Source organism: Xenopus laevis, chromosome 5S, assembly GCF_017654675.1.
Source record: "Xenopus laevis strain J_2021 chromosome 5S, Xenopus_laevis_v10.1, whole genome shotgun sequence".
NCBI classification, from domain to species: Eukaryota; Metazoa; Chordata; class Amphibia; order Anura; family Pipidae; genus Xenopus; species Xenopus laevis.
In genome coordinates, this window is record NC_054380.1 from 134,192,659 (window position 1) to 134,219,004 (window position 26,346).

A 26,346-nucleotide genomic window follows, 5' to 3' on the forward strand; every position below is an offset into this window, starting at 1 on the left:
TTCTTTTAGTCTTGTGTGCCTCCCTGTAAACAAACCATTAATCACACACACACGTTCTTGTGTATTGGTGCACAGGAGGTCAAGCTGAAAGAACTGACAAATTGGTTGAATGTTAATTTCAAAGATTTTGGACTGGTTTTTGCAGCTGAGAAACTTGCCTTAGGCTGCATTGCCGCTCAAGTTACAACCGGAGGCAAAAAGCCATTCCTGGTAACCTTAAGAGATGAATTTACGGGTTTAAAACTGGAAATTCAGCTCTTCTAGTACAATAGAGCACAATGGCACTCTCTGTACAGGTATGGGACCTGTTATCCAGAAAGCTTGGGACCTGGGGTTTCCCCAGATAATAGAGCTTTCTGTAATTTAAATCTTCATACCTTAAATCTACTAGAAAATCATATAAACATCATATAAACCCACTACTGGTTTTGCTTCCAATAAGGATTAATTAATTTTAGTTGGGAACAAGTAATACCTACTGTTTTATTATTACAGAGAATTATTACAGAGAAAAGGAAATTATTTTTAGAAATCTGGATTATTTGATTATAATGGAGTCTATGGGAGACAGCCTTTCCGGAAAATGGGTTTCTGGATAATGGATCCCATACCTGTACTAGCAATGCAGCAACACCCTCTGTACCTGCTCCGTTGCAAGTTAAGGTAAGATAATGGCAGTATCACAGGAGCCCCCTCGGGGCATCTTAGGACCCCAAATCGCCCCTGAGTCCTTCGACCTCAAGTAAACTTTTATGGTCAAAGTCTGACGTGGAAATATTTGTTGCCCGCGATATATTGGTGCTACTGCGGGCAACAAATCTCTCCACCAGCAATAATTGAAATAGCCGTTGGCATCGCAAAGTCTCCAGAAGTTTCAGAAAGATGAAGCGGCCAGTAAGTCTTATCATCAGCGATTTAATTTATTGCCAGTGGAGAAGCATTTGTTGGAAAATGTCCTTATATGGATCTAAAAAGTCCCTAAAGCACTGAAAAAACAAGCAAATTGCCCCTTAAGGAGGCCATAGACGTAGAGATCTGCTCGTTTGGCAATGTCGTCAAACAAGTGGATTTCTGCTCGATATTCCCACATTGAAGTGGCCGATATCAGGCTGATCTGATCATAATCATAATCTGATCAGATCATAATGCATCCGATACGGGCGGTTGGATCGCGGGACCACAGAAACGCACAGATGCGCCCGTGATCCAACGGGATTTTTTAACCTGTCCGATCGAGATCTGCCCGACTTTAGGCCAGATATCGATCGGGGAAGCCTGACGGATGGCCCCACACACGGGCTAATAAGCTGCCGACTCGATCTGTCGGCAGCTTTTATTGGCTGCTGTATGGGGGCCTTAACACTATAATACTATCTTGCAGCCAATCAGATCTGCATACCCATTGCTCCAAAGGCAGACTATAAAATGATTATTGTTTATTGGCCTTATCATATACCAAGCGATTGACATGTCTAGAAATTTTGGCGCAGGGTCTCGTAAGGTGACCAAATAAAACATTGGCACAGAGGGGGGAAGGCATTTTTCCAGATTACTTAAACTTGCCAGTTCCTTCCTTCTTCTTAACAATGCGTTCCCAGTGTATTCGTGCTCAGTATAAACATTAAATGGGCTTTTTTGTTTGCCATTGAAAAATTATACAATGAGTTATTATAGAAATCACATAATGAGCATTGTTAAATATACAAGGTAAGTGTGCCAATAGCTAATGTATATACCCAATACCCAGACTAGGGGACTTTCTCTGTATATCAACAATGTATCCTAGGAGCTTATAATAATCTACTGATACACATAGCCATGGACTTTTATTAGTTCATATAATAACTCCCACAATATCTGTATTGAAAGAAAATTGAATCTCTCCTTCACATAATAAACGATGATTGAGTGAATAGGAAAGAATGATACAGGAGGGGGCCGAGGTGGAAGGGAGGGTGTAAATCTTATCATTATCTGTTATTTATACAGTTCTCACATTTTCCTGTACAAACGGGAGTGGAGATAAACACTGTAACACACAGATACAGCCCAACACAAACAACCAGCAAAAGCTGCTCCCTGTACAACGGAATGGCTTCACAATACTCAATCATGGAGATTGGGATCAAACTAATATTTTAATGGGCAGTGCCCTGCTGTTGGGATCTTCAGGCCCCCAGCTAAACAGCTACTGGTAGATTAAGATCTTGCTTTTCAGCCCCAATGTCCTATAGACTCCTAAAAACTTAATTTAACCCAGTAGGGAAGGGGGGAATAGGGGGATATTGTCTACACTATAATAAGGCTACCAGATAATCTGACAAATCAGGGACATTTTTAGAAACGATGGTGAATATCACAAATGAAGATACAATGACACACCAGGGACAGGTAAAGCCGGCTAGTTGTTCTGACCAAACTGACCCAACATCTCCCTGCCTTCGGGCCCTGACAGTGGGCTTCTGATCTAAGTTTTTTTGGTGGACCCCTGACTCATTTTTTAAGTGGAAATGTTGATAGAATTTCTCACTCTTCCAAATATTTGGAGTTTTTAAAAGGGGGTGACTGCAACACCAACATTTGTGTGTGAGGGTCATATTTCAATCCTACCACTTGTAGTCCATCCTTTAGCCATTTTTGTGTTTCTGTTTCCAAACACTGACTGGTTGATAGGCTCCATTTGACCCTAGCAACCAGATACATACAGTAAAAATAGGAGATGTGATGCAAAGGATTCTCCAAATATATGTACAACACCAAGGCAGTTTGCAAAGTGTCAGTGAGAAACAATCTTGGCATCAGAATTAATGTTATGGTCCAGGTACAAGTACTCCTTTACAATATCAATCATAAGGATATTTTGGATTTTACCAGGTGATTGATAAATGGATGGATCTTCTGTATCCATGCCACCATGTACCCCAGACACTACCAAAATTTTCTCCAATTGCAACAATTCCCATGTGGAGAACTGTATTGGCTGAAATGGGCCTCCTCCATTTTTTTTTGGCCTGAAGGGCTTCTTCCGACATATTTTGTTTGACTATTCTTTTGAAATCATTAAACCTTTTTTTGATGACATCAGAGGTTCTGGATACATTCCAGCAGGCAGATTTTGGTGAATAATATTTGCCAGTTCCAAATAATGTAGATCATCATATATTTCTCTGATATCTGTGATTAGTGCAAACTTTTCTTCAAAGCTAAACCTGTGGCCTTGTTGCCTATAGTCATCATCCACTGGATTGACATTGGTGTGGCCTGAATTGGTGTCATCTTCTGACCTTGGTGGATTGACTTGGCTTGAAGAACTCCTTGTTCTTCTAACAGAACTACATGAGCCACATCTGGAGGTGGTAGATGACCTGATTTCTCCTTCACTTAGTTCTTTAGCCACATCACCATGTGGGTTTGTCTCATCAGGGCCACCGTCGACTGTGTTGGGGTCCTTAAAACTTTTCAAGACAAATTTTCATCTAAGGAGAAAAAAAAACGATGTTTAGGCCTTTGAGACTAACTTATAGACACAGTGACATTAACATCAAATAATGACATTGGCCACACAGAGACAATTCAATGTCATTGAAGCTTTCAAAACAAAGAATGCACGGTGATAATGCTTAGTTCATTTTTGGTTAATTCGCCATATTTTTATGTTGCATCAAAACTACTGCTGTTTTTGTTTACACCTATCTAGTAGTTACAGTATGTGACCCTAGCAAGCAGCACGGCTTAGTAATGGCGGACTGGAATAGTCTTAGAAATGGACAGAAACAAACTATTTAGAAACACAAAAAAAAAAAATCAAACCTGACACCACAAAATTGTGTGATGGTAGGATCATTTGCCAATCGTGTAAACTCAACATTGTATTGAAATAATCATGACATATTTTTCATTAAACAGGGTGCCTAATTATATTTAGACTTAAAATAAGTGCAAAAATGTAGACATGGCCAGTACATGGTTGTAACTAAAGAAGTATATGTTGGTTTGGATGGTTGGAGATGATGGATGTTACAAATCTGATAAGTTAGATGTGGGTTATTTTGGCACTCAAACATTAAACCTGATTTTGAAATAACAAAAAAAACACATACTGTAAGAGAAAGATAGATAATTTGTTTGGAAGACTGGCCAAGGTCCTTTTCAACAGGTGTTGTGTCTACTATAAGATAATGGTTTGGAGTGCAAGTTGAATTTTTGAATGGTCCTTCATTAAATCTGAAGACGTTTTTGGACATAGTTAAGTGAACATGGTTGTCTTGTGGGTTGTTATGATGCACATGGGTGTATGTTTTGCTAGGCCTTCATTTTGTACTACTTAGTCTTTGCATCTATGGCCAGCTTTATCTATGAATTGGTGGCTATAAATAAAAGAATTCAATTAAATCGGAGTGATCATTCCAAGTTATCCTTTTTACAATAAGTGGACCTCAGCAGGATCCTGCAATTCAACTTCGCCTTGGTTGAAAGAAATTTTGCCAATTTCTCCAATTATTAAAATGAGAAAAATCTGGCAAAACCACAACCATTTTGGCAAGGAGATACAAGGGGCAGAATAGGGAGCACATGCCACTCATAAACCGAATACTAGAGAAGAGGTCAACCAGGCTCCAGCACAGGTGCATACAAAAACACTGGAATTCTGGGAATAAACACCGCATTATGGAAAAAGAACATGGCTATTGTGCTCAAAATTGCACAAAATGACCCCTATATTAATAATCTCACCTCAGGCACGGGGAAGAGTTTTTGCCTGAAAACAAAAATTAATTCTGTTGTCTTCAGTTCCATAAGCAGCTTCCCATTAAAATGTTTCTGTCCAATAAGAAGAGTAATAGCAAAGGGCAAGACCAGCTACACCAGTTCTTCTCTCATAGGTTCACAGTCCCTGTGGCTAAATGAGACAAATGAGGACCCAAGTTTATGTCTAGCGAATGGCAACTCAATATCTACTGGAAAACATGTATTGTAATTTACTTCTCTGTGTATAAGGGGAATGATCTGCTCTATCTCGGCATATTATACAATTTCTTCTCTCATCCTCTTTCTTCCAATATCCCATTTACTTTTTTAATAATCTCACCTCAGGCACGGGGAAGAGTTTTTGCCTGAAAACAAAAATGAATTCTGTTGTCTTCAGTTCCATAAGCAGCTTCCCATTAAAACGTTTCCAATAAGAAGAGTTATAGCACAGGGCAAGACTGTAAGTAATTCACAGAACCATTGGTGGGCCACCATACTGTACATTCATTAAGTCAATTGGCCAGACCCTTGAGTCAGGGCGAGTGTCACTGGGTCCCACTGCTGACCTGTATATCACTAGTCCAACCTGATTGTTGCTTCTATATATATGTTGCTCCTCTCTGTCTTGCTTTCTATTTGCAGACACTATCTGGGCCCATGTGCAATGTGCTCCTGTTCCTTCCAGTGGTGAATAAATATAGCTGTATCCAGGAACAATACATAGGACCTGTGTGGCTGCACACTTCATGCTAATTGCACTGCTTTTCTATGGCTGTTTGTTTGCAGGTCCCTTACAGGTCTCTGCTGTATATTTAGAATTCCCGACGTCACTGTCTGTCGTTTTTCTATATACACTGAGCGTTTGCCTGTTCTGTAGTGCTACATGGAGCATTGCCTTCTCTCAATAGCAAGATCAGTCTTTGGAAATTTCAGCTACACTGGTTCTTCTCTCATGGGTTCACAGTCCCTGTGGCTAAATGAAACAAATGAGGACCCAATTGCTGGGCATCCAGTTTACGTCTAGCGAATGGCAACTCACTGAGCCGACCGATATCGGCAGAAGACTTGCATATCGGTCGGCTCGTCGATCGGGCTGGACGGAAAATTTTGATCGGGTGCCTTTGAAGGGACCCAAACATCGCCCATTGTTAGTGCTGAATCGTCAGATACAGGTAGAATTCTATTGTTTCTTCCTGTATATCTACCTGTATATCTGCCGATTCAGCTCTACACGTGTATTGAAACGAACGATCTTTCTTGGAAAGATCTTTTCCAAGAACGATCGTAATTGTTACGTCTATGGCCACCTTAAGGGGAATGATCTGCTCTATCTCTGCATATTATACAATTTCTTCTCTCATCCCCTTTCTTCCAATATCCCATTTACTTTTTTAATATTTTATTCCCTTTACCTCTGATCTTGTCATTATATCTCTGACTTATCTCTGTGCCCTGCTCTGCATTCTCTCCTTCCACTTCTCCCCATGTATCATTCTCCCCTAGTTCTCCACCTTTCAGAGGGAACATGTCAACCAGGGCCGCCCTTAAGAAATCACGGGAACCCGTACAACAACATTTTTGGGCCCCGCCCACACTGGCGTCCAAGCCCCACCCAGATCCCGCCCACTCCACATCACAGTTAAAAGACCACACAGAGATCAGAGCTAAAAAATTAACCCCCCCACACACACACAAGTTATAAAAAGCTATTGATGGTCATAAAAGTTTTTTTAAAAAAGCATTGGTGCCAGGCCCCCCCCTTCAGGACTTTGGCTATTTTCGTAGCTTAGGGTCTTTTCGCCACTTCGGGAGTTCGGCTTCAGCTGTTTTCATGGCTTTGGGTCCTTCGGCACGTCTGCATTTCGGCTGTTCGGGACTTAAAAAATGACTGTATGGCTTTAGCGCTCTCAAGGGCCCTGGGCCCCCATTCATACCCGGGCCCGGGACACTTGTCCCCCCCTGTCTCCCCCTGATGACGGCCCTGATGTCAACCCCTTTACAAATGTCCCCTTTTTTTCTGGGGAAAGTACCCAGAACAGGAGATTACCCTACTATGAAACTATGTAATAATAATTACTTTCTTTAACTTTAATATAATTACATGGGGAATGTAGAGGAACCTGCCAGTTTGTAACACACCTTGTCATAAGGCCAACTCTGTTCAGGTTTCAGGACAGACATTTGATTGATAAAGCACATGTGGATCCATTGTTCTGCCTTGTGCCTCCATTGCATTTTATCTACAGAGACGATCGCTCCATGTGCTGAATAGGGCCCTGCTAGGTGTGTGTATCGCTGGCCTGATCCCAGAGTAAATATTTATCTTCCTCTTAGAAACAGTAATGTTCAAATACACATTGTGCTCAGAAGAATGTGCTTAGGGTTTATCCAATATGTTGCTAATATTCACATTATCCAGGGCCATTTGCAGTTAATCCAGTAGAAAATAATTATCTACTACAGGGGTCCCCAACCCTTTTTTTTTTTTTTACCTGTGAGCCACATTCAAATGTGAAAAGAGCTGATCCGTCGTAAAAAAATTCACAAAATGCATCAAAGTCAATAGGCATCAACATTTTCTTACACATGTGAATTTTTGTATGTGCCCGACAATTTTTTCTCCCTACAAATGCATTGAAGTCAATGGGCATTTTTCTTGTGGCAACTTTTTTGTCTTGGCGACTTTTTTTTGTCATGGCAATGTTTTTGTGGCGGATTTTTGCTGCACTTTCGCTAAACAATTAGCAGATGGTGAAGTGCAAAATCCATGTTTGGCGAAAAAATTCGCTCACCACTATTGGGAAGCAACACAAGCAAAATATATAGGCCATAGGGGGGGCCAAATGGAACTGTGATTGGCTATTTGTTAGCTCTTAGTGGACTGACAGCCTACGGGAGGCTCTGTTTGGCAGTACACCTGTTTTTTATGCAACTAACACTTGCTTTAAGATTGGAATTCAAAAATAAGCACCTGCTTTGAGGCCACTGAGAGCAACATCCAAAGGGTTGGTGAGCAACAATAGGTGGGAGCTGAACTGGGTATGCTGAGAAGAACTTTCTTTAGAAGAATGACCTTCCTATCCTGCTCTAAAGCACCTGCTTTAACTCTAAATACAAGGCTCCCTAGCATCCATAGGCACTTCTGTCTTCTTGGCCAGTCTGAATGCCGGGCAATCTAGGTTGGGCTGATGGGGATTCCCAAGTGCCACACCTTCTATATACAGAGCTGGTGCCTGGGCCAAGATTTGCAGGACGATCACAAAGACTGGGACTACAAGAGTCGATTTTTATGGAATGCCAGGCTGCCTTATAAATTTAGCTTCCACTGTTGAGTAGTTCACCTATCAGAAAGCATGAGCTGGAGCAAGTAGAAGTGACCAGCAGAAAAAACCATTTGTGCTCCACTCTGGCCTCAGGGTACCAGGCATTAATTCCAAAGTGCAAAAAAACCCAAACTGCTTTGAGCCTTGTTTTTTTGATACATGAGTAGGGATGTAGCGAACTGTTCGCCGGCGAACTAGTTCGCGCGAACTTCGACTGTTCGCGTCCGCCGCAAGTTCGCGAACGTCGCGCGACGTTCGCCAATAGGCGTTCGCGTCAAAATCGTTCGACCATTCGACCATTCGATCGCTAAAATCGAACGATTTTCGTTCGATTCGAACGAAAATCGTTCGATCGAACGATTAAAATCCTTCGATCGTTCGAATCGAACGATTTTCGGATGTTCGAAGTTCGCGAACAGTTCGCGAACTGTTCGCATTTTTTGCCGGTGTTCGCGAACGGCGTTCGCGAACACATACTCGGCGGTTCGCTACATCCCTATACATGAGACCTATATTGACAACAAGTCACATGGGCAAAATCAGTTATGTGATTAATTAATCAGTTATGGTCTCTGTAATTAATTTCCTAAAACAGAAGTGGTAAGATCAGCGAACACAAAGCAAATACTGAACATTTCATTAAAGGGGTGTTATGATGGAGATGATGACAGAGCCCATTGAAAGTAAGTCCATGCATTGGCAGGCTCTAAAGCTGGCCATAGACACAAAGATTTGATCATAAGAATCTCCATTTCATACGATTTTCGTGCCATGTGTGAAGTGTCCCAACATTTTTGGTGAGATGGTCGTTCAGTTGATCGGACAGGTTAAAAGATTTCTGACGGCTGCCGATAATATCTCTGAATGTATTGCCGATATCAGTGGGAGACTGTCACTGTTTACTACTTTATTTGATCTGAATGGGCCCAGGCAGGTCTTTCGTCCGATATAAAGGTAAAATCTACATGTCTATGGCCAGCTCTAATGGGGAATGAGTAGAGCAGTTTAGAAGCAGAGAGAGAGACTTTGTGCAAAGAATGCAGAACACTGGGGTGTTTGTTGTAGATAAAGGGGAGAAAGATTCCAGTGAGGGGCCCACGTCAGTAGGACACACTCTTTCTCCATGTGATATCAATTGATCTGGTCAAATACATAGTTACAGAAGAAAGTCCATCAAGTTCAACCCCTCCAAATGAAACCCAGCATCCATACATACACGCACTGACCCCTCCATACACTCACATAAACTATATATACTCATACACTAACTATAGAGCTTAGAATCACAATAGCCTTTGATATTATGTCTGTCCAAGAAATCATCCAAGTCCCTCTTAGGGCTGGGACACACTGGGCGATTTGGGGAGATTTAGTCGCCTGGCGACTAATCGCTGCGACTTTCCACGACCAATCTTCCCCGAATGCCTCCCCTCGCTCTGCGCCTGGCTAAAATGAAAAATCGCCTGCGCTAATCACACGCGGCGATTCGTTTTCCGAAGTCGCCCGAAGTTTCCTCGTGAGGCAACTTCGGACGACTTCGGAAAACGAATCGCCGTGTGTGCTTAGCGCCGGCGACTTTTCATTTTATCCAGGCGCAGAGTGAGGAGAAGCATTCGGGGAGAAAAGTCGCTGCGATTAGTCGCCAGGCGACTAAATCTCCCCAAATCGCCCAGTGTGTCCCTACCCTTATAGTCATTAACTGAATCAGCATCACAACATCACCCGGCAGTGCATTCCCTAACCTCACTGTCCTTAGGAATTAGTGTAAAGGGCTTTGTGTTTGTCTTCATGCCATCAAGCTGTAAAGTTAGAATATCAAGAATAAGAGAATGTTCTGTTATACAGACAGCTAGAATCACATCCATTAACCATGAAGGAAGTGTTAGCTTCCTCTATAGCTACAGCTTCCACCTGTGATTGCAGGTGCGCATGCACTTAAACGGGTGGAGGGGAGAGCCGAGAACCTGCCTCTTGAAAGACTTTTCGCCAGTGGGGTGGCCCAGAGTTGTTAGCGGGTGAGAGTGTTTGAGCCGGGAAGCTACTCCCTGCAGTTGGTGCCTACTAATAGTTAACATAAAGGTGAACATCCCCTTTAATGAGCTTTTTTAAGCTACACCAATTAGAGCATGCTATTCGTTTTAAGAATATGCCTATGAAGATTTTCAATCATCCAGGTCATGGTATACAGAATAATATTATTAGCCTGAAATATCCGTGGGATTTTTGTTTGGAAGAATCGCAAGTTTTTTTTATTCTATCAGAGAAATTAAAATAAATGTTCAGAAACTATTTTGGCCCATGATAATGATGCACGTTTGTGAGTCACTTCATGTCACACAAGTCATGTTGTTACTGGCTTACGAGACAAATTAAAGATATAATTGCTGCCAAACTGGTTCTCAGTTCATGAGTTTCTGTCATGCAGGGCCACAAATTATTCATTCTGAGAAAAGCCAAAGGGTTTCGAGAGTCCCACCCCCCCTATTTTTAACTGATTACCCCCTCTCTCCTCACTGAAGCCCCCTTGCCCCACAAGCCAGTGCTATGACTTCAGAGTTGAGCAGTGGGATTCACAACCACCATCTTCCGCTGAGACAGATCTAGTTTTTCGCTTTTGGTCAGTGATGATTGATCAGGAGCATGCCTAGTAGAACCAGGACTAGACCATCTCCCACTATGCATGATGCTGAATGGCAGTGCCTGTCCATGAGCTACAAAACCAGATATTACATGGCAGAACTTTGTAGCTTCCAACCTCGCTGTGTAACTCTAAAGTCACATAGACTTTTCAGGGCAGCTAATGATTTGGTTCAGGTTGGGGCATGGGTTGATCAGTTAAAAACAAGGAATAGGGTGGTTTCCATATATCTAAAACTCTTCACCTGTCTAACATCTGCCCATGTAGTAAGGTGGGACATTATCACATTTGGTTCCTTCTTGGAAAGCAGCAGAATCCTACTCAATCTACTGGTAGATCCACGGGGGACGGTATCTGCTTGGCTTCTCTGTGTGAAGCTTACATTCAACTCTCTGCCAGAAAATAAGATCTGGTCTATAGTTAATCAGTACAAACTGGCCACAAATTCACTCATAGGGCCATTGGGTTCCTTGGATGGATCTGCTTCTTTCTAAATAGATAAACTCTTCATCTACCTTACATTTGCCCATGTACTAAGATGATCACATTTGGTTCCTTCTTGGAAAGCAACAGAATCCTACTCAGTTCTAATGGTAGATCCATTTGGGGGCAGGGGGCATATCTGTCATTATATGCCAATTGGGGTGCTTGGCTTTACTGAGTGAAGCTTACATCCATCTGTCTGCCAGAAACTAAGATCTGGTCTATAATTCACCAGTCCCAAATCATTAGGCCATTGGGTTCCTTGGTTAGATTGGCTTCATACTAAATAGTTTTAGAGTTGCAACTGCTTCAAAGAGCTCAACTTACCAGGCTCTTCCAAATCAAACAGTACAACTCTGGTTTTGAGCCAAATCTCAGAGCATTTAGAGCACATGGCTAGTGTATAGGGATAAGTGGAGCTATGGTTTGGGAAGTCTTAGACCGCAATCATTTAGAACTGCCTCTGCCTGTTCCTCCCACGAGGGCATTTCCCCTGGTTATGGCACAACCATCAAAATTTGGAGGTTGCACAACAAAAACAGTGAGATGAAGATTGATGAAGAGGCTCTTTGAGACACATGCACCGCACTGCTGCCCTGGCAATGGATTCAATTTATGGCAATTGATGCAATTGAACAACATTTTTTTAATCTCTACAAAAGCACTGGAATTTGTTTCCTTATCCTTATGTGTTTATTTAATTTATCACTGCCTTTCCATAAAGACTTCCTTTGTGAAATGTTGGCTTTCCACAAAGTAAATACAAGTTGGGCGCAATTAATGAAACAGCTCAGGGCAAATTGTAAAGGTGGTACATCAGTTGATATTTGGGGTGGCATGTCTTACAAGAATCAATAGTTCTAGATTAGATCACGTGGGTACTATATACTCTATGTTCTGCACATGCTCTCCTCCCTCCTCCTATATAGATCTGCATAGGTGGCAGGGTGTTGGCCTCTTTTATTGCATGTTCCCTTTGTTTGGAGAAAGGGTTGGACTAGGACAGACTCGATCCGTCTATTCTATTGTAGCTCCCCCACTGCCCTCTCTACCCCAATTGTGGCAAATGAAAAGATGCATGTGGAGCAGAAGAAGGGGCTGGTAATGGGTGGGTGAGAGGGTAAACAAGAGGTCGGGCCCCCTTAGGAGGTGTGGGGTACTAACCCATGTGGGCCTCACACACCCCAGTCCACAAGACTCTGTTTTAAGATGAAAATTGTTTCAGTTTGGGCTAGGGATGCACCGAATCCACTATTTTGGATGCGGCCAAACCCCCGAATCCTTTATGAAAGATTCGGCTGAACCGAATCCGAACCCTAATTTGCATATGCAAATTCGGGGTGGAAAGGGGAAAAAAAATGTGCTTCCTTATTTTGTAGTGAAAAGTCCCGTAATTTCCCTCCCCACCCCTAATTTACACCGGATTCGGTTCGGCCGGGCAGAAGGATTCGGACGAATCTGAATCCTGCTGAAAAAGCCCGAATCCTGTCCAAATCCCGAACCAAATCCTGGATTCGGTGAATCCCTAGTTTGGGCACTGCTTGTTTCTGGCAAAGCTCCTGGATGCTGAAACTTATTGTACCTGCCTCATTAGATTTGCCACCGGTCCTGAATGATTTATTTCTGATTGTGCAATTAAAATATTGGGCAGGTGGCACATAGGGACAAGACATGGATTAAGCTGACAGGACCCCCATTAAGTTAGACATTGTGTTGTAATCTCAAGGTGATGTGCAAAGCATTTATCAGTGTTTTGTTCTGTACTGTGTGCTGATTGGAACCAATGGTTACATTCCCCTGACTCTTGTGTGTAGTAAGGTACTAACGCTGCTAGAAGGGTAGTAGTCAGGTAATGGCTCCAGTGATATGTATCTTCCCCCGGGCCCATGTTCAAGGTAATTTCACATGCTCTGCCAGTTCTTTTAAGTTCTCTCGGTGCACCTTTATGTGTGAATAATCGGTATGGCAGCACCAGCTATTATCACTGCGCTGCACGGCTGATGCATTCTTTAAACTGCACTCCTTCCTAATGAAAACAAAAAAGCCTGTTCTCTAACTGAGCAGTTGTCTTTAAAGGGCAACTAATTAGACAATTGCTTTTCATAGGGTCCCTCTGTACTGCTTGGCTCCAAACTTTGCTTAACGGGTTTTGTTAGTCCCAGCATTGAAATGGTAAAACCTCCTCCTGAAACGACAAGGTGGGCGAAGAAAAAATACAATCACCCTAGAGCCTGGGGAAAGACTGCCATGACTTATGGTGCAAACTCGGCTCCTCCAGACCAAGTCGGCAGAATATTGGTCCATGTATTGGGCCCTAGCAGTGGTCTGCTTTACCAACTCCCTAATGCACATACCTGTTGGGCTGGTTACTGGCCTGCATTACTATTAGATAGAGATGTCGCGAACTGTTCGCCGGCGAACTTGTTCGCGCGAACATCGGGTGTTCGCGCTCGCCGGAAGTTCGCGAACGTCGCGCGACGTTCGCCATTTTGGGTTCGCCATTGTTGGCGCTTTTTTTTGCCCTCTCACCCCAGACCAGCAGGTACATGGCAGCCAATCAGGAAGCTCTCCCCTGGACCACTCCCCTTCCCTATAAAAACCGAAGCCCTGCAGCGTTTTTTCACTCTGCCTGTGTGTGCTGAAGAGATAGTGTAGGGAGAGAGCTGCTGCCTGTTAGTGATTTCAGGGACAGTTGAAAGTTTGCTGGCTAGTAATCGTTTTGATACTGCTCTGTTATTGGAGGGACAGAAGTCTGCAGGGGTTTGAGGGACATTTTAGCTTAGGTAGCTTTGCTGGCTAGTAATCTACCTTCTACTGCAGTGCTCTGTATGTAGCTGCAGTGGGCAGCTGTCCTGCTTCTGATCTCATCTGCTGACTGCTGCAATAACAGGCAGATTTTTCAGATACATTTTTGCCCTTGATCCCCCTCTGGCATGCCACTGTCCAGGTCGTTGCACCCTTTAAACAACTTTAAAATCATTTTTCTGGCCAGAAATGTCTTTTCTAGATGTTAAAGTTCGCCTTCCCATTGAAGTCTATGGGGTTCGCGAACCGTTCGCGAACCGCTCGCATTTTTGCGCAAGTTCGCGAATATGTTCGCGAACTTTTTTTCCGACGTTCGCTACATCCCTACTATTAGATTGGTGGGCCAGAAACCAAACTACATTTTGAACATTACCAATTGCAATTAGAAAAGCACTCCACGTGTCATGCAGTAAGGATATAGCTCCTTTAGATCCCATCTTGTGCCATATACACCATTTTTGTTTGTCGTGGATTTAGAATAAGGGTCAATTGCAATCACATCTAGGTATTTATTTAAATGCACAGGGAAAATGTTGAAAATGGTGATTTCTGGTTTGAGGTGACAGATACCAATTGTACAGGGTATTTTATCAATATTCTTGATGGTTAATGTAACTGCAACACCTTTGTAGTCTGTACCACATGCACCAATCCAATTTCACTCAAACAGGAGAAATCTGTTCAGATATGGATATTATGGGGTGCCCTGTTCCTTTGTTGATAAAAGGATAGGGATTCCATGTGTTGGACTCTTTCTATTGAGTGCTGAAGGCCTGAGAGTGCTGAGGGTCTCTTATTGATTAAACTGTGTACCAGCACCCCATGAACAAGGATTTAGCAAGTGATAGCGTGACCATGTTATAGTACAGCCCAGAGGTGTAAAGTGCATCAAGGTCAAGGAGCAAGGACAGTTTTGAGCCCCAAGTGGAGTTAATACTCCCCAGACAGTACTTGCCTAGTGCATACAAACCATTAGTCCTGTTTTAAAAAAGGGACCGTGCTTTATTCGAATGTGGGAGGAGTTTGTGCAGAATGGAAGAGTGTCAGGGCATGTTCAGGGTAAAATGGGGACAATATTCTAATTTGAATAAAAATAAAATATAATAATAATGTTCAGTATTGTAACATAATAATGCAAATTCTGGCATGCTAGATCTTTTACATACAGAATTTGTGAGCACATGTCTGCTACCGTTTGCCTTGGAGCCAAAATATCAACACTTAAAGGGATACTGTCATGGGAAAAAAAAAAAATTCAAAATGAATCAGTTAATAGTGCTGCTCCAGCAGAATTCTGCACTGAAATCCATTTCTCAAAAGAGCAAACAGATTTTTTTTATATTCAATTTTGAAATCTGACATGGGGCTAGACATATTGTCAATTTCCCAGCTGCCCCAAGTCATGTGATAAACTTCAATCACTCTTTTCTGCTGTACTGCAGGTTGGAGTGATATCACCCCTTCCCCCCCCCCCAGCAGCCTAACAACAGAACAATGGGAAGGTAACCAGATAGCAGCTCCATAACACAAGATAACAGCTGCCTGGTTGATCTAAGAGCAAAACTTTATAGTAAAAACCCATGTCCCACTGAGACACATTCAGTTACATTGAGAAGGAAAAACAGCAGCCTGCCAGAAAGCATTTCTCTCCTAAAGTGCAGGCACAAGTCACATGACCAGGGGCAGCTGGGAAATTGACAAAATGTCTAGCCCCATGTCAGATTTCAAAATTGAATATAAAAAAATCTTTTTGCTCTTTTGAGAAATGGATTTCAGTGTAGAATTCTGCTGGAACGGCACTATTAACTGATTCATTTTTCCCATGACAGTATCCCTTTAACAACATGTATTAGGCGTCACTTACATCTGCAAGTGCAGTGGGCTAAGTGCAATTTCAAGCCCAATTGTCAGGTTTTTTTTCTACCTACAATGTTGCACCCCCCCATAATTCCAGTAGTCGTGGTCACTGGGGGAAATGCACCTAACAGAATTGCAGTCAATGTGTCAAAAGCTCTTGAACTTTAAAATTAACTGGACACAGGGGCCTTTATTTTTGGTGTCAAATGCAACGGCGCAGCAGTGATAAGCAATGATACCAGAGCTTCTGTCTGCTTCTGAGGTCGCACCACTGTGCAAAATTTCAGAACAGGAGGCGGGAAATGCCGACCCCAACTATACAGAAGGACAAGAAGCACCTTTTGACACAAGAATTTTTTAATGAATGGCATTTTCATGCAACTGAGTGTGGCCTAGTTAGTTGCACTGTAGCTGCACTTGTGGTTCCTAAATTACCTCTATGGATTTTCTCTGCCAGTTGTGTAAAAGGAGTAGTCAGCACGACTTCTTACACCTTTTTCTTTTTTAAGTTGTAGTGCAGGTTCCCCAGTGGCCACTTATCACCGGTCAATATTCAAGAAATTGTAATTGAACAGCACCACTCAATCTTTGTAAGATAGAAATGCCTTTATTGCAGCCTTCTGGGCATCACAGCGATGTTTCAGGCCTCAAATGGCCTCTTATCAAGCAAATAAATTCTATCCCCCATTCCTAGGGTTGCCAGCTGTCTGGTTTTGAACCGAATTGCCTAGTTTTTGATGGTCTGTCTGGGTCGAAACTGCCTGCCTGGTTTTCCAAGTTAGGAAAACTGGGCAGGATTCCCCTAGACCAGTGATCCCCAACCAGTAGCTCGCGAGCAACATGTTGCTCACTAACACCTTGGATGTTGCTCCCAGTGGCCTCAAAGCAGGTTCTTATTTTTGAATTCCAGGCTTGGAGGCAAGATTTGGTTGTATATAAACCAGGTGTTCTGCCAAACAGAGTCTCCTGTAGCTGCCAGTTCACATAGGGGCTACCAAACAGCCAATAACAGCCCTTATTTGACATCCCCATGGACTTTTTCATGCTGGTGTTGCTCTCCAACTCTTTTTTACATTCAAATGTGGCTCACAAGTAAAAAAGGTTGGGGACCCCTGCCCTAGACTGATGCGGCAATCAGCCAATCATCATAGCCCAGCCCCCTGACATCACATCTCCCTCCATGACATCACCCACCCTGTGACATCACCGCCTGCGTTGCTGAAACCAAAAGGTGGCAATTCTACCCACTCCCCAAAAGAACTGGAACACCACTGGACCCTCAAAATTCCTGAGTCCTGTCTGCTTTCTCCATTGCTCCACCCCCTTTCCCCTCAAAGCTAGATTCCCCTGCACATTGTATAACAAGATGAAGAATACTTTCTGGATGGAATCCCTAATGGAGAAAGTAGTTCCCGGGCCCGGGCCGTGCATCCGGGCCCCCCACTCCAGACGCATTTTTTTGTAGCGGCTTTGTGCCAATGTGAGTGTCCGACGGGCCCTGAGGGTGTGCGGTCCCTGGTGCAATTGAACACCTGCACCCCTGGTAGTTCCACCCCTGGGTGGAATTTGAACTGCAGATCCAGATCAAGCGCACACACTCGGGGTACCCTGTAGATTGGAAGTCACATGGGGTTTCCTGACTATACAACTGCTCTTTGATGTTTTTTCTTTCATAAAATCTCAGTTTTACAGTCATAAATACATTATTTTAATGTTACAGCACACTCTGACCTTAGCAAATGCTCATTTATTTCATATTTATTACTTTGCTCATTTGCAGATTATTATTTGTCAGGGAGAAGCATTTGAAAGAAATTGCTCATTGTTTGTGAATGTGACATGACAATATAAACAAATGACAGGAAGATAGTGTCCTGCCAGTGCTGAAACTGTGCCGGAGAAGGAAGAGAATAGATTAGACTCCCCAGTGTCAGCGACCTGCACTTCCTCCACAAACAATCCCTGTCTGGGCCGAGCCACCCAAACTCTCTGCTTCCCACAATTTACAAACCGCCACAATCAGGTCCGGACTGAGAATTAAAATAGGCCCTGGCATTTCAGGTACACATAGGACCAAACAGCCCCCACCAGCCCACTAAATACTGACTTTCTATGGGACCTTATAGCAGCCCCTCTGTCATTTGCCAGAAACCACAGATTGCCAGTCCACAATCACGGCCCAATTGGCACAAGTCAGGTTCCAAATGGAAGCAGAGAACTGTCTGGCTGAAATCAGAAGGGAAAAGAAAGCTCATAAAATCTGACCATGTAGAAATACTGTCCATGCAGGAAATCCTAAATCTGGTACTAAAGGGGAACTCCACCCAAAAGCATTTGTTTGGGAAATGAAAGAAAATATAATTTCAAGCAACTTTACAGTTTATCTTCATTACACATTTTAACTGGTTTTATCAGTTCAAATTTTTATTTGTAAATGGAATTGCTCTTGAAAGCAGCATCTGCCTGTCCCTTCCTCTAACAATGGAACAAAGTAGCAGAAGATAGTTCCCCCCGGGTTGGCTTTTGCGTCGTTGGTTTTAGGAGTCAGAATCAGCAGTGCAGATAATGTAAACGGATGCTGCTTGTAGCAATGTACAAATGTCCACTGTAAAATGTGTCATGAATGTGTATTAATAATTTTAATGAAACTCCTTATCATTCTTCTAGGCACAAGGGTACCTTTTATTGAAGGTGTAAGAAATGTGGCACATGAATGGGTGCAAACTTGGGCCCATTAACACCAGAAACATAGAGCTTATGTTTTTCTGCATTGCTTTAATAATGTCATGCTCTTGTGCTGGTTGTGCTTCTCTTACTTATCAGGCATTGGGCACCCTGCATGGCACACCCAGGCAGAACTGTGATTGGATTACCAGCCTATATACAGGGATGGCACTGTCTGTTGCCCGTGTGCCAAGTTGTTAGGCAGTTAATGTTAAATATTCCTAATCCTTAGAGAAGCAATAAGGAAAATATGAGTACCTTAATTATTAACAGTCTTTGATCACCAGGCAACTTCGCAATGGAAGATTCTTTGTGGATCTCAGATGGAGCTTTCTTAAAGGGATCCTGTCATCGGAAAACATGTTTTTTTCAAAACACATCAGTTAATAGTGCTACTCCAGCAGAATTCTGCACTGAAATCCATTTCTCAAAAGAGCAAACAAGTTTTTTTATATTCAATTTTGAAATCTGACATGGGGCTAGACATTTTGTCAATTTCCCAGCTGCCCCTGGTCATGTGACTTGTGTCTGCACTTTAGGAGAGAACTGCTTTCTGGCAGGCTGCTGTTTTCCCTTCTCAATGTAACTGAATGTGTCTCAGTGGGACATGGGATTTTACTATTGAGTGTTGTTCTTAGATCTACCAGGCAGCTGTTATCTTGTGTTAGGGAGCTGCTATCTGGTTACCTTCCCATTGTTCTTTTGTTTGGCTGCTGGGGGAAAAGGGAGGGGGTGATATCACTCCAAATTGCAGTACAGCAGTAAAGAGTGATTGAAGTTTATCAGAGCACAAGCCACATGACTTGGGGCAGCTGGGAAATTGACAATATGTCTAGCCCCATGTCAGATTTCAAAATTGAATATAAAAAAATCTGTTTGCTCTTTTGAGAAATGGATTTCAGCTCAAAATTCTGCTGAAGCAGCACCATCAACCGATTCATTTTGAAAAAAAAATGTTTTTCCATGACAGTATCCCTTTAATGATCAGGAGGGGTCGTAGGAACACTCAGGAAAGTAAAGCTGTAGCGGGAATATTGTTCCGATAAGCTTAATGTGGTCTTAATAATAAACTCTTCTCACAGGTACCCTGAGAAATGGATCCATCACAAGGTAAGTATTGTCAACAGAAAGGGAAGGAGTTGATCCACACAATTGGGGACAACCAACCTTAAAGGGTAAAAACACTGCACCAGAGGTACCAAGGGAGAAGAACTGAAGCCAAAACCGAATGCAGACCGAAGATCAGACCCGAAGAAATCAAGCCGAGTTCAAATGATGAAGTTACTTCCTGGAAACACTAAGTATAACTAAGCAGCGAACTGCGCATACGAGCACCTTTAAAATGCAGGGAAGGTAACCGCATGGAGTTGCAGAACCTTACACTAGTGAATAGGGGTGTCCAAATGGATGCCTATGTTCCCCCTCCAAGCAGTGCAAAGGTGCGGTATCCCAGTTTCAGTGATGGTAAGATACTTATTGGTAAGGTTCAAAAATCCCTTAGGATACCGATCCAGCAATGGGTTCCTATCCAGAAGCCGATAAAATTCTGCCATTTACTTGGAGGAATTTATTTGCAAATTTTTCAGATCTTTTCACTTTATTTATTGTAGAAAATGTGCATTCAACTTAAACATGTTGTTCGTCTTTAAATGAACTTTTAGTATGATGTAGAGAGGGATATTCTGAGGCAATTTGCAATTGGTTTTCATTTTTTATTATTTGTGGGTTTTGAGTTATTTAGCTTTTTATTCAGCAGCTCTCCAGTTTACATTTTCAGCAATCTGGTTGCTAGGGACCAAATTACCCTAGTACCCAGGAGAGGCCTGAATACAAAGACGAGTAATCAAAAGTAGCAATAACAATACATTTGTAGCCTTACAGGGCTTTTTTTGTAAATGGGGTCAGTGACCCCCATTTGAAAGCTGGAGAGAGTCAGAAGAAGGAGGCAAATAATTAAAAATACTATAAAAAGGGATTAATGAAGTCCAATTGAAAAGTTGCTTTGAATAAGCCATTCTATAACGTAGTAAAGGTTAACTTAATCTGACGGGTCAGGACATTGTCTGTGCTTAAACAGTGCGATTGCTATTGGGGTAGATACGGCTCACTTGAATGTGCTCCACTAAAGGAAACATTTCCCTTCAACTCTTGTTTTTTAAAAAAAACTGCAATTCTGTCAGCAGGAGAAACAATATATATGACAGGAGGTGTGGCTCCCTGAGACTGGGAAAACCTTGCTGGATTATTTCATGAGCAGAACTCCTTCCCGGGATTAGCAGTGGGAGACAGCACAGCTCCATCAGCAAGGTAGGAACTTTGGAACAAATGTAATAACTGTTTGTTTTTATAAGAATGGGGGTTTCTTGCAGCAACAATGAATTTGCAGTGAAAGCTAAAGACAAATATAACATAGTAATATAGTAAATTCGTTTGAAAAAAAAACACACGTCCATCAAGTTCAAACTTAAGTCTATTTATAACCTGCCTAACTGCCAGTTGATCCAGACAAAGGCGAAAAAAACCCATTTGAAGCCTCTCCAATTTGCCTCAGAGGGGGAAAAAATTCCTTCCTGACTCCAAAATGGCAATGGGACCAGTCCCTGGATCAACTTGTACTATGAGCTATCTCCCATATCCCTGTATTCCCTCACTTGCTAAACACCATCCAACCCCTTCTTATACCTATCTAATGTATCTCTCAGATGGAGAATTCCACGATCTATCGAAATTTCTGTGCATTAATGATATTGGTAAAAAAAGTGGTTAAGCAGACTGCAGCTTAATGGTCCCTGCGTGAGATTTGCACCACTGTCTCCTGTTGAGATGAAAGGCAATAGAACTTGTTCCACCAGAAATTCCGTATGCAGCAACTTTGCTCAGACAGTGCCAGATAAATCCCTTAATATCTGCTTACTGTCACAAGCAATGGAAGACTGTGGCTTTTACTTGCTGGGGCTCTAAGGGATCATTGAAATGTAAGTACAAAGTACAGATTTGGATGTAAATAACCATTTGTTTTATCCATAATGTAGAGTTTCCCCCTATAATTACAGAGTCATTTCGGAGCAACCGCACTTGCAAATGACCCCTCTAATGTATCCGTGCACTGGATCTCACTGATAGTAGTGAATGTGTGTCATTAATTTACTGTATCCGTCTTTATGAGGATAAAGTGTTTGATGTATGTACAGTATGTAACACAGACGTCTGATAAGCACCAAATCGCTTAAACCAAATGTACTGAAGCCAGTGACCCAGTGGACCCTCCAGCATCAGACTGGAGGGTCCAAGGTCCACCGGGGCTTTCACAAGAGGAGCCCCCACTTCCCCCCAAGACCCCCTGTCGCAGTCACAACCCCCTTCTGGACCCCCTGCCTAGGTTTGCCATCTGGCCAGTATTTTACTGGCCTGGCCGGTAAAAATTATAGTTGACCCCAATGTTATTGATAGGGAAAAAATATAAATATATAGGAAGGCCAGTATTTCTTTCCAGAAAAGGTGGCAACCCTACTCCTGCCCCAGGTCAGGGGGCAGCGATGGGTCTCAGACGGTAGCACGTCTGGGTAAGAAGGGCCCACCAGTTTTATTCCCCCATGGGACGGGGGGTTGTCGGAAAGAACAGGTGGGGTTAATGGGTAAGATTTTGGCAGAACTGGGTCTTAAGTGGATGAATCAAGGGTTGTTCATTTGCTGAAGTTTTTGTTCTCTCTGGGGCCCAGGTGACCAACAGGCTAATAAATAGGGCCCCAAGGAGGAAAGGTTGGCTACCTTAGTAATATGCCCCCCTGATTGTAGGGAAAAGTGTAATAGGAGATGTAAATTTAGAAAGGAGCATTTTTGGGCATTAAAGAAGACATAAACCCTCCATTGTATTTTAACTGCCCCCTATTTTGACCATGATGTTTCCAGTCCAAGACTCCATAAGCTCCCATACTGAAGTCCGACCCATAGTCCTGCCCATGAGCGCATGCTTCTGTTCAGTGATCACTTTAGATCCTATTGAAGAATTCTGAGGTTTCATTTGACTGACGTGTTGACTTTGTTATCAGAAAACCCTGAATAATCCCAATTATTTTATTTAGTACAGTGTTTCCTTATTTATTACCAGGTCAGCAGTGAGATTGTTCTAAGGTTGGGATTGAATAGGACTGTTCCACCGTGGACTTGAATATACAATGAATATATTATTATCAAGAGGAGGAACTGCAGTTTAATAAATGTTTATTCGATTTATGCTGAGTATGTTAGTTATATGGTTAGATAACCCAGATCTCAGGATGGAAAACTGGTTTCCTGCAGGTTTCCTCTGCCGTAGCCAAATGTACCTCTGGGCCAAGGTTTGTTCTGAACCCAATGACCTCTATTCTGTCACTTGGCAAGAGAACCCTATGACATACACTTGTATTTAAAGGGACCTTAAGGTGATGAGAACAGATAATCTGAGGGATACCAGTTTATTCTGTACAGTGGTAATACACGACTGACCATTCATTTGTTGGTGTATTGTAGAATTTGGCCAGCCCAAGAGATGGCCAAACATGCAGCTCCTCTCACTTATCTGATGATGCCCCATTCACCCAACTAGAAGAATTGAGGCTGGTTTGTTGCAACTGACCCCTTAAATTACATATTTTCCCAGATGGCCAGACAGCATTCTGGATAATGGATCCTACACCTGTAATACCAGATAATTTTTGTATAACCTCCAAACCAAACTGCTTTAGAATTAGACAACACTGACAAAACTCCCACCTAACAACTCTAGATGACATTCCCTTGTACCTTAAACTGATGCAGCTTTCAGCATTTAAAGTTAAAGCCTTTTTTGCTGTGATTTTTTTTATAACCAGCAGTACTATTTTTTTTAATTATTATTAAGAGTGTCAACATTTTTTGCAGAGCTGTAAAATAAATGCGTTTATACAAGGAACATACAGAATTACATACATAGCGACCAGTAAGCTACACAAAAGGTGAAGAAGGCCTTGTGCATAAGAGCTTACAATTTAAAAGGGAAAGGGATTGAGGCGCAAGGTGCAAGAGTGGGCAAGATCAGAAATAAGCAAGGTGAGAGGTGTAGAATATGGTATTGTGTTTGGTAGCTAAACAGGATAAGGGTAGGCTTCTCTGAATAAGTGCGTTTTAACAGATCTTTTGGAAGCAGAAAGGTTGGGAGAAAGTCGAACAGACCATGGGAGAGAATTTCAGAGGAGGGGTGCAGCCCTTGCAAAGTCTTGCATGTGAGCCTGTGAGGAGGTAATGAGAGAAGAGTTGAGGTCAGAAGAGGAGCACAGTACGGGGCTGGATATGCAGTAGGGATATTGCACTTATTAATAGTGTGTTCTGACATCAGAACATGCAGTTTATAACTTAAGGATCTCAATTGTCTGTGCCCTGTCGGTGTTGCTGTCAACAATGCTGAAGATCTCCAAGATAAGCAATAAAATAATCTTATGCTGCAGAATTTTAGAATCCTTATAGGCTAGATCATACCATTATAACGTTTATATGTAGACCAGTCTGTAGCCAATGAAAGCATTAGAACCCTTATTGGTAGACCAACCTGCAACCAACCAAAGCATTAGATGCTGTATATGTAGACCAACCTGTTGGTAATCATAGCATTAGAATCCTTATATGCTGACAAATGTGTAGTAATCATAACCTTATAGGTCTACCAATCTGAAGCATTACATCCCTTATTGGCTAGACAAATCTGTGGTCAATTATAGCATTATTTCCCTTAGTGGTAGACTAAACTGTAGACAATCACACCAGAAGAACCTTTATAGGCTAGACCAGTGGTGTCCTATGAGTCTGAGAGCCTCAGGACCCAAAATTGGGGCTTGACCTAAATACGTCCCATGACCACTAGGAACATTAGAACCCTATAGGCTAGTCCAACATGAAGTCAATCAGAATATTACAACCTTTATAGGCTAGACCAATTAGAACATTTGAATTTTTCTTTTGGCTTCACCAACATGTGAGCATCACAATGTTTAAAGATTAAAACAGTCAACAAGGTCCAACAGCCAGATTATTCCTATGTAATTCTTAAAATTCAGTAAGGCTTGAATGTCCCTGTTGACTGGGTATTAAAGGTATGTGAGTAGAACCGTATTATTTTCTCATTAGCCACTGGAAATAGAGAAAAGGACATCTTTTCTGTATTATGTATCATTTTCTCAGTCACGCTGTTCAGTTTCCCAACTCATTGGTTCATGACGTGTGGATGGTTGCAGGTTGTTCTATAAATGATGGGCCCTTTATTTTGCATTTGGGGTTACGCAGCCAATTAGCACAGCCCTGTCTGAATCTATTTCTTTGTTCTGCTTCTCTAGCACGTACTTTGGGGCAGTGGTTCCTATTGCAATGCTCTCTGCTGGTAACCCTCTTTGAGTACACAATGTAACCGTATGAGGCCAAAAACCAAAAATGAGGGTCAGGAACTGTGTGTCTTTGTGTGTCCAATATGATAAGAGTTTGTCCCAGCAGGGATTGGGATTGGAACAGGCCATTCTCTCATTTGATTAATGGTGAGGAGCTCCCGCCTTGTGAGAGCCTGGAGATGAAATACACTGTAATTGTGTTAGTGTAACTGTGCCTTCGGAAAGCTTTGCCTGCAGGGAATGGATGGGACTGGATGAGTATGTGCCTTTATTATCCACCCCTGCTCTATTCACTTTACTCTTCATGGGCTCTGTAGCGATATGAATTAAAAAAAAAAGGCCAATAATAGCACCAAGACAAATACAGACTCTCAAGATGGGAATTGGTAAGAGCTTGGGATCAAGACCCTGTTGTTTGGCTGCAGTTATTCTGGTAATTATACTAGAACTTTTGCCACAACAATCATAGTATTTTGAGCATTTCTAACTAAAACATAATTAAATCTGCATAGCATGTCATCTATAAATGGTACTTAGTGAGAACCTGCAGCCTTGTGCCTCAATAGTCACAGAATATTCTTATAACTTACAGTAGGGGGTATATTATCCCTTATAATACATGAGTGCTAATCACAGTTCCCTGTATAACTCAGCCTGCAGCCTTGTGCCTTTATATGGTCACAGAACACCTCAGTGACTTCTAATATCCTTATCATTTACAGTAGGGGGTACATTATCCCTTATAATACATGAGTGATACTCAGAGTCCCCTGTATAACTCAGCCTGCAGCCTTGTGTCTTTATATGGTCACAGAACAACCCCTCAGTGACTTCTAATATCCTTATCATTTACAGTAGGGGGTACATTATCCCTTATAATACATGAGTGATACTCAGAGTTCCCTGTATAACTCAGCCTGCAGCCTTGTGTCTTTATATGGTCACAGAACCCCCAGTGACTTCTAATATCCTTATCATTTACAGTAGGGGGTACATTATCCCTTATAATACATGAGTGATACTCAGAGTTCCCTGTATAACTCAGCCTGCAGCCTTGTGCCTTTATATGGTCACAGAACAACCCCTCAGTGACTTCTAATATCCTTATCATTTACAATGGGGGTTCATTATCCCCTCAGTGACTTCTAATATCCTTATAAAGAAGCCACTGCATGTCAAATCACACATGCACACATATATTTTTCATACCGTTTGGTCAATTGTCTACCAAATTGTATGATTCCAGGTTCATATGTGCCCCCCAAAATGATAGAACCAACAGGTGAACTAGTTAGCCATGTGTGTAGTCCACGGGTACTGGCTACACAACAATTGTGCGGGCTTTATCCCTCTCACCCTTCTTTGTGGTTCTTCC

The 26,346-nt window shown here is 42.3% G+C and overlaps 1 protein-coding gene and 1 long non-coding RNA gene across 2 annotated transcripts in view; one reads left to right on the forward strand and one right to left on the reverse strand.

Moving 5' to 3' along the window:
* Positions 1 to 1,813: 1,813 nt before the first annotated feature.
* LOC121394086 lies at positions 1,814 to 13,131 on the reverse strand. The gene is made up of 2 exons (XR_005961501.1): positions 13,020 to 13,131; positions 1,814 to 3,476 (listed from the first exon to the last, which is right to left on the reverse strand). It is a non-coding gene; the product is annotated as an uncharacterized LOC121394086 (long non-coding RNA).
* A 7,559-nt stretch (positions 13,132 to 20,690) lies between these two features.
* The window catches only part of adgrf1.S (adhesion G protein-coupled receptor F1 S homeolog), a 93,152-nt gene continuing 87,496 nt past the window's right edge, over positions 20,691 to 26,346 (forward strand). Inside the window, exon 1 of the mRNA XM_041565087.1 lies at positions 20,691 to 20,886. The gene's annotated coding sequence lies outside the window, so the exon portion shown is untranslated. The remainder of the gene's footprint in view (positions 20,887 to 26,346) is intronic.